Below are 16,044 nucleotides of genomic sequence, written 5' to 3'. Positions count from 1 at the left end.
GGCCGACTGCCTGAGTTAGAGTCGCTTACGGGACCTCTCCCATCTAGCCTTCGAAGTCAGGGCCCGGCAGTCGGAACAGGTCTTGTCGTCGTGGTCGACGCCGAGACAGTGGAGACACAGACGGTGAGGGTCTGTGACCGACATAAGCCGGTCGCAATCCTCACAGGGCTTAAAACCAGGCATCCCTACCGGCACCGTTTCGGAGTCGAAGACTCGAAAAAGGAAGATCAAAAAGTTTTAGTCAAAAAGTGACTAAGGTACCACTTTTTCCGGATCTGCGCTGCTGGCGCGGAAAAAAGAAGAACTGACGTCAGCACGCGGAGGCGGCGTCTAAGTACTCAAACGACGTCATCACGGCGCCCACGACGGACGCGGAGCCGCAGACGACGCCTACCGACACGCAGGGGTACTGCTACGCAAAAATTTCCGGATCCAGTCTGACGCCTGGGGATATTCTAAGGTAAGGAATCTATCACTCACTAATCAAAAAATGACCCAGTCCTCAAGGCAACGCAGAAATAAGTCAGGCTGTAAACAGTTCTAGATCGTCCAGAGAGCACTCTAGTTATATCTCTATTCATAGAGATTATACCACCGTTTCAGGCTGTTGCCAACGTTAAAAATTGAGCCCATCTCTGATAAACAGAAAACCATCCAACACAATACAGACATTCACTCAAAGGGACAACATTTAGGAAAAGGTGTGAATAGCTAGATGACACCTCACGGGCGCACCACCAATGGGGCCCCTGGTTGGTACTCACCAGGTCGGCCCTGTTCTCATCATCGGTGTCAAATAGCTTAACGAAAACGTGTCCAAGACCCAAAGTAAGAAAAATAACAGTGAATGGTGCAGTGTACAAACAACATATATGTGACACAAGACTAACAGCGTTCAACATATAACACACACTAAACTGCGCAGCAAGATATTACTCGTACTTTATTGATATCTTTTTGTTGCATTGCAGTTCAACATGTAATATAAAAGGGTGAGATATGAATACTACCTATCGCCTCATACTCAACCCGCAGCCGACATGTTTCATTGCCTTAGGTATAATATCAGGCAATTTCTTCAGGGCCAACGTATATTTACGATGTCACTGCCAGCGGTACTGTGCTTCTAAATGCTGGAAATCAAAAACATAAGACACACATATGTATATATGTGGGCATCTGCCTGTAGCAATACTGCATATTTAATATCCACTTTGCACCCTGTTATGGATTAAAAATGCTTTTTACCTAGATAAGACATTTGCTTTCATACCGTTACCGCTCTGGCTCTGTGCAAAAATCTCAGACCCCCTTCCGATCGGTAAGTAGGGTCCCGCCTCCCTTCTTGAGGTGCCTGGACAAATGACACGGGGAAAACGCCATACGGGCGGAAATTAACATCAGCATGCCTACTCTCACCGTCTATTCATCACCAGGTCCCGCGTTTGTGTGCTTACTCGCGGAGGTACTGCAAACGGCGTTTCCTCAACACCGGAGCGTCATGGGTTGGGTTTGCAGTTTATTTATCAGCGTTTCTGTGTAGCTAGACTCTGATTGGCCCAGCACCTCACGTGAGAAACAGGTCGATGATTGGGCCTTGTAACCACGTGACCGCTTGCTCGTTTACAATGTCTATCCTATTACATCCAGCTTGTCATATAGACCTACACTCGCCCGAGTGGGATATAAACAAGGGGAATTACTTTGTACACAGATGTAGTTTCACAGATGTAACTTTACACAGATCGAAAGGACGGCCGCCATCTTGGAACAGTCTATCTCAAAGACATGTCCCTTTGAAAACTACAAAAACATAACGGCCATCTTGGAATATTACTTCTATATTCAAAATGTACCTGGTTTCCAATGAAGGCACTATATTCCTATCAGTTACTTGTCACCTTATCAAATTCCCATTAAGATCGTATTACTAATGGTGTGGTACTGGTGTACTGTCATGGCGTTGACTATAAGCTAGAGACATATTACAGTGTGTATAGGTAAATTCACCAGGGTTAGATAGATAAGTGAGAATTGGCTATCTTAGATGTTTCTTGCTACCCATCAAACCAATGTGAAACCGATACTTAGACAATTCCTATTTTTACAGTGTGTTCTAGAATTATTGAGCCAAGGAACAACTAGATCATCGTAGTTTATTCCATTCTAATAACTCATTAAGTCCCTGTTGTTCACTAGATTCTTGGAAAATCCAGCGCGCTTCTTTAGTCGCCAGTCGCTTCTCCATTGATTGTGCATCCCCCATAACTCTCTCCAGAACAACCCATGTGAAGGTGTGCTTATTGCGATGACAATGTTGCACTAGTTTTGTCGTTAGCTTGCCCTGTCGTATCGTGCTTAGATGCTCTTGAATGCGCAGCTTGATTTTGCGCGACGTCAGCCCGATGTATTCAAGGCCGCATTCACAGCTCAGCCTGTAGACTACATTCGTAGTATTACAATTGCTAAACTGATTTAACGTCCAGGTTTTTCCGGATTTTAGTTGGATGGTGTTGCATTTATTGGTGATATGGCACACAGAACAGTTGCCACAAGGGTAGTGGCCATTAGGTACAGTCGAGGCTTCTGGTTGTTTCTTCTCTATCATCCTAGTATGGACGAGTTTGTCTTTTAAATTAGAGGCCCTTCGAAACGCGAAACGAGGAGGTGGCATCTTGTGGTCCTGTGTGCTAAGAAGGGACCAATGCTTCCTGATGGCCTGTCTGATTTTTGTGGCTAGTGGGTCGTAGGTCATGACCACTGGTATACATTCAGATTTTTCTTTTTTATTTGACTCTAGGAGTGCTGTCCTCGGTGTATTGAGCGCTCTCTTGTTGGCTTGACGGATTATTTTACGTGGGTAATCCCGAGCTTGTAGCCTGTTGCTCAAGTCAATAGCTTGTTCTCTGTAGGTCTCAGTTTTTGAGCAGTTCCTCCTGTACCTCATAAATTGACCCACCGGGAGGTTATCCCTGAGGGCCCGAGGGTGGTAAGATTGGTACGTGAGGAGAGAATTTCTATCTGTTGGTTTTTGGTGAACCCTGGTCTCAAATTTTCCATCTGCTGCCTCAATGTCCAAGTCCAGGTACACTGCCTTCGTACGGTGGTAATTCCAAGTGAAGCGTAAACTCCTGTCTTGCGTGTTCAGCCAATTGAGAAACTGGAGGAGACAATCTTCCTCTCCCGACCAGACGAGGAGCACGTCATCGATATACCGCCTCCACAGGCGTAGGTGTTCCCTGAAAGGGTTTTGATCGGTATCGATGACGTGCTCCTCGAATTGCCCCACATAAATACAAGCCACACTCGGTGCCATTGTAGCCCCCATCGACGTTCCCGTCACTTGGAGGAAAAGCTCGTTTTTATAGCCCAAAAATTTTTTTGTTAAGGCAAGCTCTACACATTGTAGGATAAAACTCTGTGGAGCATCGTAGAACCACTCTTGTTTGCTGATTGTTTTAGCAGTTGCTAATAAGGCCGCTTCCTGGGGGATACACGAGTACAGAGACTCGATGTCTATAGTCACAATATACTCTGTGGCGGGGTTGTAGGTCATTGAATCAAGGACATTTAAAATATCTGCTGTGTCCTTGACATAGGAGCGTTGAGTTATTACCGATTCGCGTAGGTAGTAGTCTGCGAATTGGGACAGGGGTTCCAGGATTGACTGAATACCAGCCACAATAGGCCTGCCAGGAGGAGGCCTGGCAGGCTTGTGTATTTTTGGGAGGACATAGAAGGCAGGAGTCCTAGGGTTTGTGTTGACAAGGAACTCCGCCTCCCTTGTACTTATCCACTTCTTTTCCTTCGCGTTGGCAACGAGATTCCTAATCATCTCTCTTAATTCAGGAGTAGGATCTCTAACAAGGGGTTGATAGTTAGTTCTGACATTTAAAAGTCTTCGGACTTCTGCCTCGTAGTCAGATGTATTTAAAATCACGATGGCACCGCCCTTGTCAGCATTCTTGATGGTTATTTTGTCGTTGTTCTGCAAAGATTTAATGGAATCCCAATTTTCTTTCGTCATATTCCTGAAGCCTATCGACTGGTTCTTATTCTCAATGCCTTTAATTTCCTCTAGGACTTTTGCTTCGAATACCGCGGTTTCTGGGCCAAGCGTAGCGGTTGGCGGGCAAAAAGGAGGGTTTTCTTAAGTTGGAATTGAAACCCTTACTTACTTCTGTAGGTTGTTTACAAAAGAATTTTTTAAGTTTGATGCGGCGCATTGTTTCGTGAAACTCCATCCGACATTTGAAGGCATCATGGTTCGGTGTCGGCACGAAGCCTAATCCTTTGTTTAGTACTTCTTCTTCTCCATTCGTCAAATTATGGTCCGAAAGGTTTACAACGATACTCAACCTAGCGGTTTCTTGCCCCGGCTCCGGGTCATCCTCGGTGAGGAGGTTTGCCATTGCTGTTGTTGGGGGGGTCGATTTCCCCGTCCTCTTCCTCTTCCCTGCTGTTGTTGGAATCCGGGGCCTTTGTTGGAAGCTTGGCCCTGTTCTAAAAAATTCCTCAGTAGCGTATTCAGATCTGTGTTTGTCGGTGCAGATTGATTAAATCTCACTCTGCTGGTACTTGGGGCCGGTTCAAGTTCCTCCTCGCTAGAAGTATTTGCGAAAGACCAATTAGTGGGAGTTCTTTTTTGTTGAAATCTATTCCCCTTACCACCTCTACTGCCACCAACTTGTGGTTGTTGTTCTTGGGCAGGCTGGTAGTAGGAGTCGTTGGTATATGGGAAAGCCCACTCGTGTGTGTAGCGTTGCAGGTTACGTTGTAAACCTCTGATCTTTTGTGTTACCATGTACTGTTTGTATTCCTCTAGATCTATTTTGATCTTTTCCAGTTGTTCCTTGGCATCAACAAAACTACTATCACGGTTTATGGCTTCCTCTAGTTCAGTGATTTCTTTTAGAACTTCTTCACTGAGACGTTGGGCTGTACTGATTATGAGGATCAACCAGTCTCTTGTACATTTATTGGCGATGAAGCTCCAATCGTTACGGAATTGCTTATCGTCCAAAAAAATACGCGGTTCAATTCGAACAATCAGGCTGGCAGGGGAAGCGCCTGCTTGATAATACTCTGACATAAGAGCTCCATGTAGAGCAATCCTTATGTGTTTCTTTTTTAAAGCACTTAATTTATCCCACTCTTCCCTTACTTTATTTGACCCAGCCAGGGGATTATCACTAAACAAAGAGGGGCCCGCTAGAATTGCCGCTATTTGTGCCTCGGTAAATGCTAAGCAATTTTTCTCCATTACAGAGACTGGGTGCAATGCAGAAGAAAGGCAGTGTTAATGAAAAAACAGCACAGGTTTAGCAATTAAAATCAGAGCAAACACATGGGGCTAGTCATAAAGACTCTCACGGCTAAGATGCCGTACTCAATATATTCAACTACTAGGAGTCAAGAGGGATAGAAAAGACTGGATCGCCCTCCACTCAATCAAACACTAATCAAAAAATGACCCAGTCCTCAAGGCAACGCAGAAATAAGTCAGGCTGTAAACAGTTCTAGATCGTCCAGAGAGCACTCTAGTTATATCTCTATTCATAGAGATTATACCACCGTTTCAGGCTGTTGCCAACGTTAAAAATTGAGCCCATCTCTGATAAACAGAAAACCATCCAACACAATACAGACATTCACTCAAAGGGACAACATTTAGGAAAAGGTGTGAATAGCTAGATGACACCTCACGGGCGCACCACCAATGGGGCCCCTGGTTGGTACTCACCAGGTCGGCCCTGTTCTCATCATCGGTGTCAAATAGCTTAACGAAAACGTGTCCAAGACCCAAAGTAAGAAAAATAACAGTGAATGGTGCAGTGTACAAACAACATATATGTGACACAAGACTAAAAATTTTTTGGGCTATAAAAACGAGCTTTTCCTCCAAGTGACGGGAACGTCGATGGGGGCTACAATGGCACCGAGTGTGGCTTGTATTTATGTGGGGCAATTCGAGGAGCACGTCATCGATACCGATCAAAACCCTTTCAGGGAACACCTACGCCTGTGGAGGCGGTATATCGATGACGTGCTCCTCGTCTGGTCGGGAGAGGAAGATTGTCTCCTCCAGTTTCTCAATTGGCTGAACACGCAAGACAGGAGTTTACGCTTCACTTGGAATTACCACCGTACGAAGGCAGTGTACCTGGACTTGGACATTGAGGCAGCAGATGGAAAATTTGAGACCAGGGTTCACCAAAAACCAACAGATAGAAATTCTCTCCTCACGTACCAATCTTACCACCCTCGGGCCCTCAGGGATAACCTCCCGGTGGGTCAATTTATGAGGTACAGGAGGAACTGCTCAAAAACTGAGACCTACAGAGAACAAGCTATTGACTTGAGCAACAGGCTACAAGCTCGGGATTACCCACGTAAAATAATCCGTCAAGCCAACAAGAGAGCGCTCAATACACCGAGGACAGCACTCCTAGAGTCAAATAAAAAAGAAAAATCTGAATGTATACCAGTGGTCATGACCTACGACCCACTAGCCACAAAAATCAGACAGGCCATCAGGAAGCATTGGTCCCTTCTTAGCACACAGGACCACAAGATGCCACCTCCTCGTTTCGCGTTTCGAAGGGCCTCTAATTTAAAAGACAAACTCGTCCATACTAGGATGATAGAGAAGAAACAACCAGAAGCCTCGACTGTACCTAATGGCCACTACCCTTGTGGCAACTGTTCTGTGTGCCATATCACCAATAAATGCAACACCATCCAACTAAAATCCGGAAAAACCTGGACGTTAAATCAGTTTAGCAATTGTAATACTACGAATGTAGTCTACAGGCTGAGCTGTGAATGCGGCCTTGAATACATCGGGCTGACGTCGCGCAAAATCAAGCTGCGCATTCAAGAGCATCTAAGCACGATACGACAGGGCAAGCTAACGACAAAACTAGTGCAACATTGTCATCGCAATAAGCACACCTTCACATGGGTTGTTCTGGAGAGAGTTATGGGGGATGCACAATCAATGGAGAAGCGACTGGCGACTAAAGAAGCGCGCTGGATTTTCCAAGAATCTAGTGAACAACAGGGACTTAATGAGTTATTAGAATGGAATAAACTACGATGATCTAGTTGTTCCTTGGCTCAATAATTCTAGAACACACTGTAAAAATAGGAATTGTCTAAGTATCGGTTTCACATTGGTTTGATGGGTAGCAAGAAACATCTAAGATAGCCAATTCTCACTTATCTATCTAACCCTGGTGAATTTACCTATACACACTGTAATATGTCTCTAGCTTATAGTCAACGCCATGACAGTACACCAGTACCACACCATTAGTAATACGATCTTAATGGGAATTTGATAAGGTGACAAGTAACTGATAGGAATATAGTGCCTTCATTGGAAACCAGGTACATTTTGAATATAGAAGTAATATTCCAAGATGGCCGTTATGTTTTTGTAGTTTTCAAAGGGACATGTCTTTGAGATAGACTGTTCCAAGATGGCGGCCGTCCTTTCGATCTGTGTAAAGTTACATCTGTGAAACTACATCTGTGTACAAAGTAATTCCCCTTGTTTATATCCCACTCGGGCGAGTGTAGGTCTATATGACAAGCTGGATGTAATAGGATAGACATTGTAAACGAGCAAGCGGTCACGTGGTTACAAGGCCCAATCATCGACCTGTTTCTCACGTGAGGTGCTGGGCCAATCAGAGTCTAGCTACACAGAAACGCTGATAAATAAACTGCAAACCCAACCCATGACGCTCCGGTGTTGAGGAAACGCCGTTTGCAGTACCTCCGCGAGTAAGCACACAAACGCGGGACCTGGTGATGAATAGACGGTGAGAGTAGGCATGCTGATGTTAATTTCCGCCCGTATGGCGTTTTCCCCGTGTCATTTGTCCAGGCACCTCAAGAAGGGAGGCGGGACCCTACTTACCGATCGGAAGGGGGTCTGAGATTTTTGCACAGAGCCAGAGCGGTAACGGTATGAAAGCAAATGTCTTATCTAGGTAAAAAGCATTTTTAATCCATAACAGGGTGCAAAGTGGATATTAAATATGCAGTATTGCTACAGGCAGATGCCCACATATATACATATGTGTGTCTTATGTTTTTGATTTCCAGCATTTAGAAGCACAGTACCGCTGGCAGTGACATCGTAAATATACGTTGGCCCTGAAGAAATTGCCTGATATTATACCTAAGGCAATGAAACATGTCGGCTGCGGGTTGAGTATGAGGCGATAGGTAGTATTCATATCTCACCCTTTTATATTACATGTTGAACTGCAATGCAACAAAAAGATATCAATAAAGTACGAGTAATATCTTGCTGCGCAGTTTAGTGTGTGTTATATGTTGAACGCTGTTAGTCTTGTGTCACATATATGTTGTTTGTACACTGCACCATTCACTGTTATTTTTCTTACTTTGGGTCTTGGACACGTTTTCGTTAAGCTATTTGACACCGATGATGAGAACAGGGCCGACCTGGTGAGTACCAACCAGGGGCCCCATTGGTGGTGCGCCCGTGAGGTGTCATCTAGCTATTCACACCTTTTCCTAAATGTTGTCCCTTTGAGTGAATGTCTGTATTGTGTTGGATGGTTTTCTGTTTATCAGAGATGGGCTCAATTTTTAACGTTGGCAACAGCCTGAAACGGTGGTATAATCTCTATGAATAGAGATATAACTAGAGTGCTCTCTGGACGATCTAGAACTGTTTACAGCCTGACTTATTTCTGCGTTGCCTTGAGGACTGGGTCATTTTTTGATTAGTGTTTGATTGAGTGGAGGGCGATCCAGTCTTTTCTATCCCTCTTGACTCCTAGTAGTTGAATATAAGGAATCTATCACTAACGTGTCTCTTTCAGATTCAATCTTCAGGCTCACTGCTCTTACTGATAAAGGACGACTGTTGGAGATCTGCCATGGGGAAAGGGGAATTGGGCGTTAGGGTAGATAAGGGGATTAGTTCCAATACCTTGTCAAATACCCATAACCCTCGATCAGTTGCAGAAAGGATCAATACAATGTAAGTAATTATAGAAAATGATTACAGAAATATAATGAAATTGATATCAAATGTATTATATGAAACCCCAATAAAATGTGTTTCAAAAAAGTGTTGTCAAAAACAAAATCAAATCCATTAAGGGATAATGCACCACGTCTGGGTATTTGTAAGGGAATGTCAACTTTTCCGATATATTTCATGAGATCTGGTGATGAAAATCTTAAAGCGGAAGCCGATATGTTATTTTTTAGGATTCTTTATGTAGCAAGAAAACCCCTGATTCTTCCTTGACTACACTCCTGGATCAAAAAATATAGAGCATTAAATTCAAGGTTTTTAGTGTTCATATCCATTGGAGTATCAGCATGAGAAAGGTAAAAAAATTCAACAGGTTGACCACTCTAGAGACGCGTCCTTAATGGTAGAATATACTTTAACAGAGATCACTGTTAAAGGCTGCTTCTTCTGTGTTGAGTAAAAGTATTTCAGAGAGAGTGGTACCATTATCATAGACAAAGAGAAAGTCAATGGGACTTTTTTTAGTACACCTAGCGTCAATATTTCCTCAGGGCTAAATCTGAGGCATCAGATTTATGGTTGTATCCATCACTGAATCCTTCTGGTGACTAATCTTCTCTAGAACACTTCAAGGTCTTGAGAGAATTTCGTCCTGCAGTATGCATCTGTTGGACCAAACTACTGACAGCTCAGATCATATCCTGGACATTTTATCAGTAATCGTGAAAGAACTCCCTATGAAATCTGGGAGGGTCGACGTACCAGTTGCTAAGAAGACTGTTCAAGTTAACCTTACTCAAAAGAATGATATTGGATTACAAGTTGGCTGTCACATATCAAATAATTTCTACAATCACGCATTAATCAATGCCGGAGGTAGCTCTATCTTCAATGGAGCTTCTCTTTATGGAATAAGATTCTCCTCTCCAAGCTTCTCCAAAGACCGCTTTGGGCAAATATCAAGATCTCCAAACTTACCAGACAAAAGTGCAAAACAGAATGGGGGAAATCATAACAAAATTTATTTTCTAATCGGAGGATGATTCTACCTTTTTAAAAGCGATCTCTTTTGTAGAATCAATTGGGGCACACAGGCAGAACAACTTAAGTTGGTAAGGAGTAGTGATAACTATTAGACACAACTAGAGAAGAAAACAAGGGTTACACCACTTAAGAATCTGATTTCGAACAACAAAGTTTATGTCATAGTAACCGATATTGTAGCCTCCCCTCTTACAAATAAGGTCTTCCCTGTGCGTCAGAATTGTTTTTGCCAATTTCATGTCCCCCTTGAGGAAGGTTCTGTTTCACAGGAAGAGATGGCCACTAATGCATACTTAACATTAGGATCTTGCAAAGCCAGCTCTAGGCTGCTTTCATGTAATGATTCCAAATGTGGCTTTAAATCAAAACATTATGATGCATCTCAATGGGCTTGGTTATCTGGTTGGGTAAACAGTGAAAAAGTGGCTGCCCCAAATGTGTTGAATTGGGGTGTTTAGTAGTGCGATCCACTCCATTAAAATTGCATTATGGATTATAGCTGGTTATTGGTATAACCTGGAGAAAATTGGGAGGTAACAAGTCCCGCGGAAATCTATTTGCCACATCAGAGGTTGAAAATTGGGTGACTAGCTATCCTGCTATTAAGTCAAAAGCACCATGCTAGTGGTTGTATAGCCACACCACTGTCTACAAATTTGAGTTGCACATATCAGGTACATTGTCAATCAAATGTATTACATTGTATTGTATTTCAAGAGCAGAATTAAAGTCTCTGCTCTGTTTTTCCTTTTATTTTGGTCAATCTTTATATTTCTCCAGGTCAAGAAAGGAAAATGCTACTTACCAGTATGCATCTGTTCTTGGCATGTAGGGCTGCTGACATTCATATCTTAGCATAGATCGCCGCCTTGTGTTGGGTCCGGATGATTGCACCTTGTTGTCCTGGAAGAGTCTTCGAAGTATCACGAGATAGGGGACACCTCCCCTGAACTACAGTGCGCATGGGCATCTTCTCCATCCTTAGATTGTTTTTCGCCATTGTGGCAAAGATGGAGTATAGTAAAGTAAGAGATGGCCATGCAAAAGAGAATCCTGCAGCTGCGACAGGCACCGGGGAGGAGGGTGGGCGATATGAATGTCAGAAGCCCTACATGCCAGGAACAGATGCATACTGGTAAGTAGCATTTTCCGTTCGAGGCATGTGGCTGCTGAATTCATATCTTAGCATAGACTGTATAGCAGTATCTCCTCTAGCGCTGGTCACATGTACCAGCTGCAGCAGTCTGAAAAAGAGCTTTAAGGACAGCCTGGCCTACAGCAGCTTGCTGCTTTGTTTGCACGTCTACACAATAGTGTTTAGTGAAAGTGTGTATGGTAGACCATGTAGCTGCCCTATATATGTCTTCAAGAGGAATATTCCTAGGAAAGCCATGGATGCCCCCATTTTACGCGTAGAGTGTGCTTTTGGGGGAACTGTTAGAGTGCGTTTAACTTTTTGATAGCATATTTGAATGCATTTAACTATCCATCTGGCTATTCCTGATTTTGAGATGGGATTACCTTTATGTTGTGGGGAAAAAGCAACAAACAGTTGCTTTGTTTTCCTAAATGATTTAGTCCTGTCAACATAATATAGCAGAGCTCTCCTTACGTCTAGTGTGTGTAGGGCCCTTTCAGCCACTGACTGTGGGTTTTGGAAGAAAACTGGCAATTCTATGGACTAATTGATATGGAAAGTGGATATGACTTTTGGCATGAACTTAGGGTTAGTTCGAAGTACTACCTTATTTGCATGTATTTGCATGAAAGGTTCTTGAATTGTTAGTGCCTGTAGCTCACTCACTCATCTGAGGGAGGTAATGGCAATCAAAAATGCCACATTCCATGTTTGAAATTGTAATTGACACAAATGGAGTGGTTCGAAAGGAGGTCCCATAAGTCTTGTAAGTACTATATTTAAGTTCCAGACTGGTGAAGGTGGGTGCTTTGGAGGGATTTTCCTTTTAAGACCTTCCATAAAAGCTTTGATTGAGGGTACTCTAAACAGGGACAGGTGTTATCTGTTCTGGAGATATGCTGCTATAGCAGCAAGATGTAGCCTTATGGAAGAGTATGCTAGATTGCATCTTTGAAGATGCAAGAGGTAACAGATAATGTTTTGGATGGAAGCATCTAATGGATTGATTTGTTATTATTGCAATAAATTACAAATCTTTTCCGTTTAGCTGCATAGTAGTTGGCCGTCTTGCCTCCTTGATAATGTTCATGCAATCAGGAGGCAAGTTAAGGTATCCGAACTCTAAGACTTCAGGAGCCAGCTCGCTAGGTTCATCCGATTGGGATCTGGATGCCTGATTTCTCCATGGTTCTGAGTTAAAAGATGGAGCAAGAGGCGCAGTCTTTGGTGGGGAACTACTGAAAGTTCTAGGAACATTGTGTACCATGGCTGTGTTGCCCATGTGGGAGCAACCAGGATTATTGTGAGTGACTGCTGGCATAGTTTGCGTGCCACCAGCGGAATTAGTGGGGCTGGTGGAAAAGCGTACGCAAATCTGCCTGACCAGTTCATCCATATCGCATTGCCCTGTGACAACGGATGTGGGAACCTGGCGGCAAAGTACTGGCATTTTGAGTTTTTGTTTGTGGCAAACAGGTCTATCTCTGGATGCCCCCATTCTTAGAAGAATGGTTGGAGAACTTGAGGGTGAATCTCCCATTCGTGTAGCTGTTGGCTGTGTCTGCTTAACAGATCTGCTATTTGATTGTCTTTCCCTGGCAGGTGTTCTGCTAGGAGAAAAATGTTTTTGGGAATTGCCCACCTTCATATGCTCTGTGCTAGGTGAGACAGCTGTGGAGAGTGTGTCCCTCCTTGTTTCTGGATGTAATACATGGCTGTCATGTTGTCCGTCCGGATCAACACAGCCTTGTTGTACAAGTATTTCTGGAATTCTTTCAGTGCCAGAAATATTGCTAGCAACTCCAAGTGGTTGATATGCAGTGTCTTTTGTTTGATTGTCCAGAGCCCTTGGACTGTGTATTGAAGTAAGTGGTGCGTCCACTGTTAGTACTACTTGTGGAACCGGCTCTTGGAACAGTCGCCCCTTGGAAAGGTTTTGTGGGTTCCACCACTGCAGAGAGTTGTAAGCGCGACTGTCTACCAACACTAGGGGCCAGATGTAGGTAGCCAAATACCGGTCGGCAACGGCCGAATTCGGCCGTTACCGACCGGTATTTGGCTTTTGAGATGTAGGTGGGTAGTTATTTACAGAATCGGTATATTTACCGATTCGGTAAATTTACCACTTCGGTATTTTACCGAATCGGTAAACATACCGATTCTGTAAATCCATATGTAGCTGACACTCCTAAGAGTGCCACAGGCCCTTAAGAGTCAGTATTTTACCACCCAATCCTATTGGGTGGTAAAATACCGAATTCAGGTGTGCATGCACACCTGTGCAATGTGACACACAGACATGCCCTTAGGGCATGTATGTGTGCCACATGTCACACAAGCCTGTACTTGGGGTGCTAAAGGGTGTCAAAGTGACACCCCCTGCACCCTTGCAGGATTCGGTATTTACCGATTCTGTAAATACCGATTCTGTATTTCCCATTGATTCCTATGGGCTTCAAGGCCCATAGGAATCAATGGGAAATACAGATTCGGTATTTACCGAATCGGTAAATACCGACTCTTACAGAATCGGTAATTTTTTACCTACATCTGCCTCCTTCCAATTCACCGACTCTTAAATACCGATTCGGTATGAGTCGGTATTTAAGAGTCGGTAAATCGGAATTATCTACATCTGGCCCTAAGTCTTTTAGTTGTCCTTGAGCTTGGGTCCACTGCCGTGCTAGGCATTCTTGCAATGGACGCATTTGAAGTCGGGAATGAGGGACAATGAATATGCACGAGGCCATCATGCCTATGAGCTGCATGAACACTCGAGCTGGCAAAGAGAGTTGTGGCTGAAACTTTTGAATGAGAGTCTGCATGTTGGCTATCCTGGCTGGATTTGGATATGCCTTTGCTACTAAGGTATCTATTGTAGCTCCCAGATATTGCTGTATGTGGGAGGGCTGTAGATGTGATTTTGGGTAATTTATGGAAAAACCCAGACTGTGCAGCAGCTGGAGTGTCTGAGACGTATGGCTTGCACACTGCGCGTACGAGTTGGCTTTTATGAGCCAATCGCCGAGGTATGGAAACACGTGGATGTGTTGCCTTCTGAGGTGTGCTGCTACTACCGCTAGACATTTTGTGAAAACTCTTGAGGCTGTGGTCACCCCGAAGGGGAGAACTTTGAATTGATAATGTTGACCTTTTATTGTGAACCTGAGGTATTTCCTGTGAGTTGGATGTATAGGTATGTGAAAATATGCATCTTTGAGGTCTAATGTAGCAAGGAAGTTGCCTTGCTGGAGTAACGGGAGTACTTGTTGTAGAGTAATCATATGGAAAGGCTCTGAGAGTATGTATTGATTTAGCGGTCTGAGGTCTAGTATGGGTCGGAGGGATCCATCCTTTTTGGGAATTAGGAAGTATAGTGATCCTTGGTGTTGAAAAGGGACTGGTTCTATGTCTCCCTTTTGTAGCATGGACGAGACCTCTTGCTGTAACCGTGTGATGTGTTCTTTGGACGTAGGACGGTGTTTGGGTGGTATGTTGGGAGGAGTAGAAGTGAGTTCCAGGCAATAACCATACTGGATAATTTGTCTCACCCACCTGTCTGTGGTAATGGAGTTCCAGACTGGTAGGAATTGTTTGATTCTGCCTCCGACTGGTGTTAGATGGTCTGGAGGGAGTGTGATGAAGTCACTGTTTGGTGGCAGTGGAGGCTCTGGTGTTCTTGCCGCCACGTCCCCTGCCCTTGTTATTGTTGCCCCTGGTAACCTCCTCTGTTAGAGGAACTTTGGGTGTTGCTTTTGTATGTAGAGGAAGTTTGTGATGTGTTGCCTCTTGCGGAGCCTCTGTAGGAGGAGCGACGAAAGGAACCTCTATGTTGTTGTAACTGAAGTGCGCCCATAGACTTAGCAGTTTCGGTACCTTTATTCATTTTGTCTAAGATGGTATCTACTGCAGGGCCAAACAGGAAGTCTTGGTTAACTGGTTGGTTGAGGATGGTGGATTGCACCTCGTTTTTAAAACCAGAGATGCGTAGCCATGCTTGTCTGCGTAGTCATACGCTAGTATTAATGGACCTGGCTGATGTGTCAGCTGCGTCAAGCGCACATTTGATGGAAACATTGGTTATAAATTTGCCTTCCTGTATGAGGTAGTTAGCCTGAGCTTTAAAACGTTCTGGCAGGTGTTGCAGTAAACCTTCAAGTTGATCGTAATGTGGTCTATCATAGCGTGCTAGTAGAGCTTGTGTGTTTGCAATCCTCCATGAATTAGCAGCCTGTGAGGCTACTCTTTTGCCTGAGGCTTCTAATATCTTAGACTCTTTGTCAGGAGGGGGAGCATCTCCTGTGGTTTGTGAGTTAGCTCTCCTTCGAGCGTTTGCTACTACTAGTGAGTCTAAAGGCAACTGGGATTTAATATAAGTAGGGTCTGTAGGGGCCGCTTTGTATTTCTTCTCAATCCTGGGATTGAGTACACGTGCTCTGGCGGGATCTTTGAATATGTCTGTTGCGTGTTTTAGTACCCCTTTTAACATAGGAAGTGTCCTAACATTTTTTTCAGCAGTAGGAAAAGTGTCAAATAGAAAATCTTCTTCTATTGGGTCAGTGTACATGTCGACATTGTGGTATTTTGCTGCCCTATCCAGCAGTTGGTTAAAAACAATGGTGTTTGCTATATAGGCTATGTCAGGATACTTATCAAGCCCAGCCCCTACCGGGACTCCGAGATGCCGCGGGGAGCCCTATCTCGGCTCCCGAGGTCCTGGCCCAGACGTTTGCTCAATACTATGAGACACAGTATGCCCCCCGGGAATCCCTCCTAGCGGAGGAGATCGACAGATTCCTCGCAGACCTTCCACCCCGGGCGCTCTCGGATGAAGCCC

The 16,044-nt window shown here is 44.2% G+C and overlaps 1 protein-coding gene across 1 annotated transcript in view; it reads right to left on the bottom strand.

Moving 5' to 3' along the window:
• RNF17 (ring finger protein 17) overlaps window positions 1–16,044 on the bottom strand; it is a 3,010,943-nt gene that overhangs the window by 2,473,731 nt on the left and 521,168 nt on the right. The window lies entirely within an intron of this gene.

The sequence above is a fragment of the Lissotriton helveticus genome, chromosome 8 (assembly GCF_964261635.1).
Source record: "Lissotriton helveticus chromosome 8, aLisHel1.1, whole genome shotgun sequence".
Lineage (NCBI taxonomy): Eukaryota > Metazoa > Chordata > Amphibia > Caudata > Salamandridae > Lissotriton > Lissotriton helveticus.
Note: the sequence above shows the minus strand (reverse complement) of the source record. Positions and strands in the feature narration are given on the sequence as shown.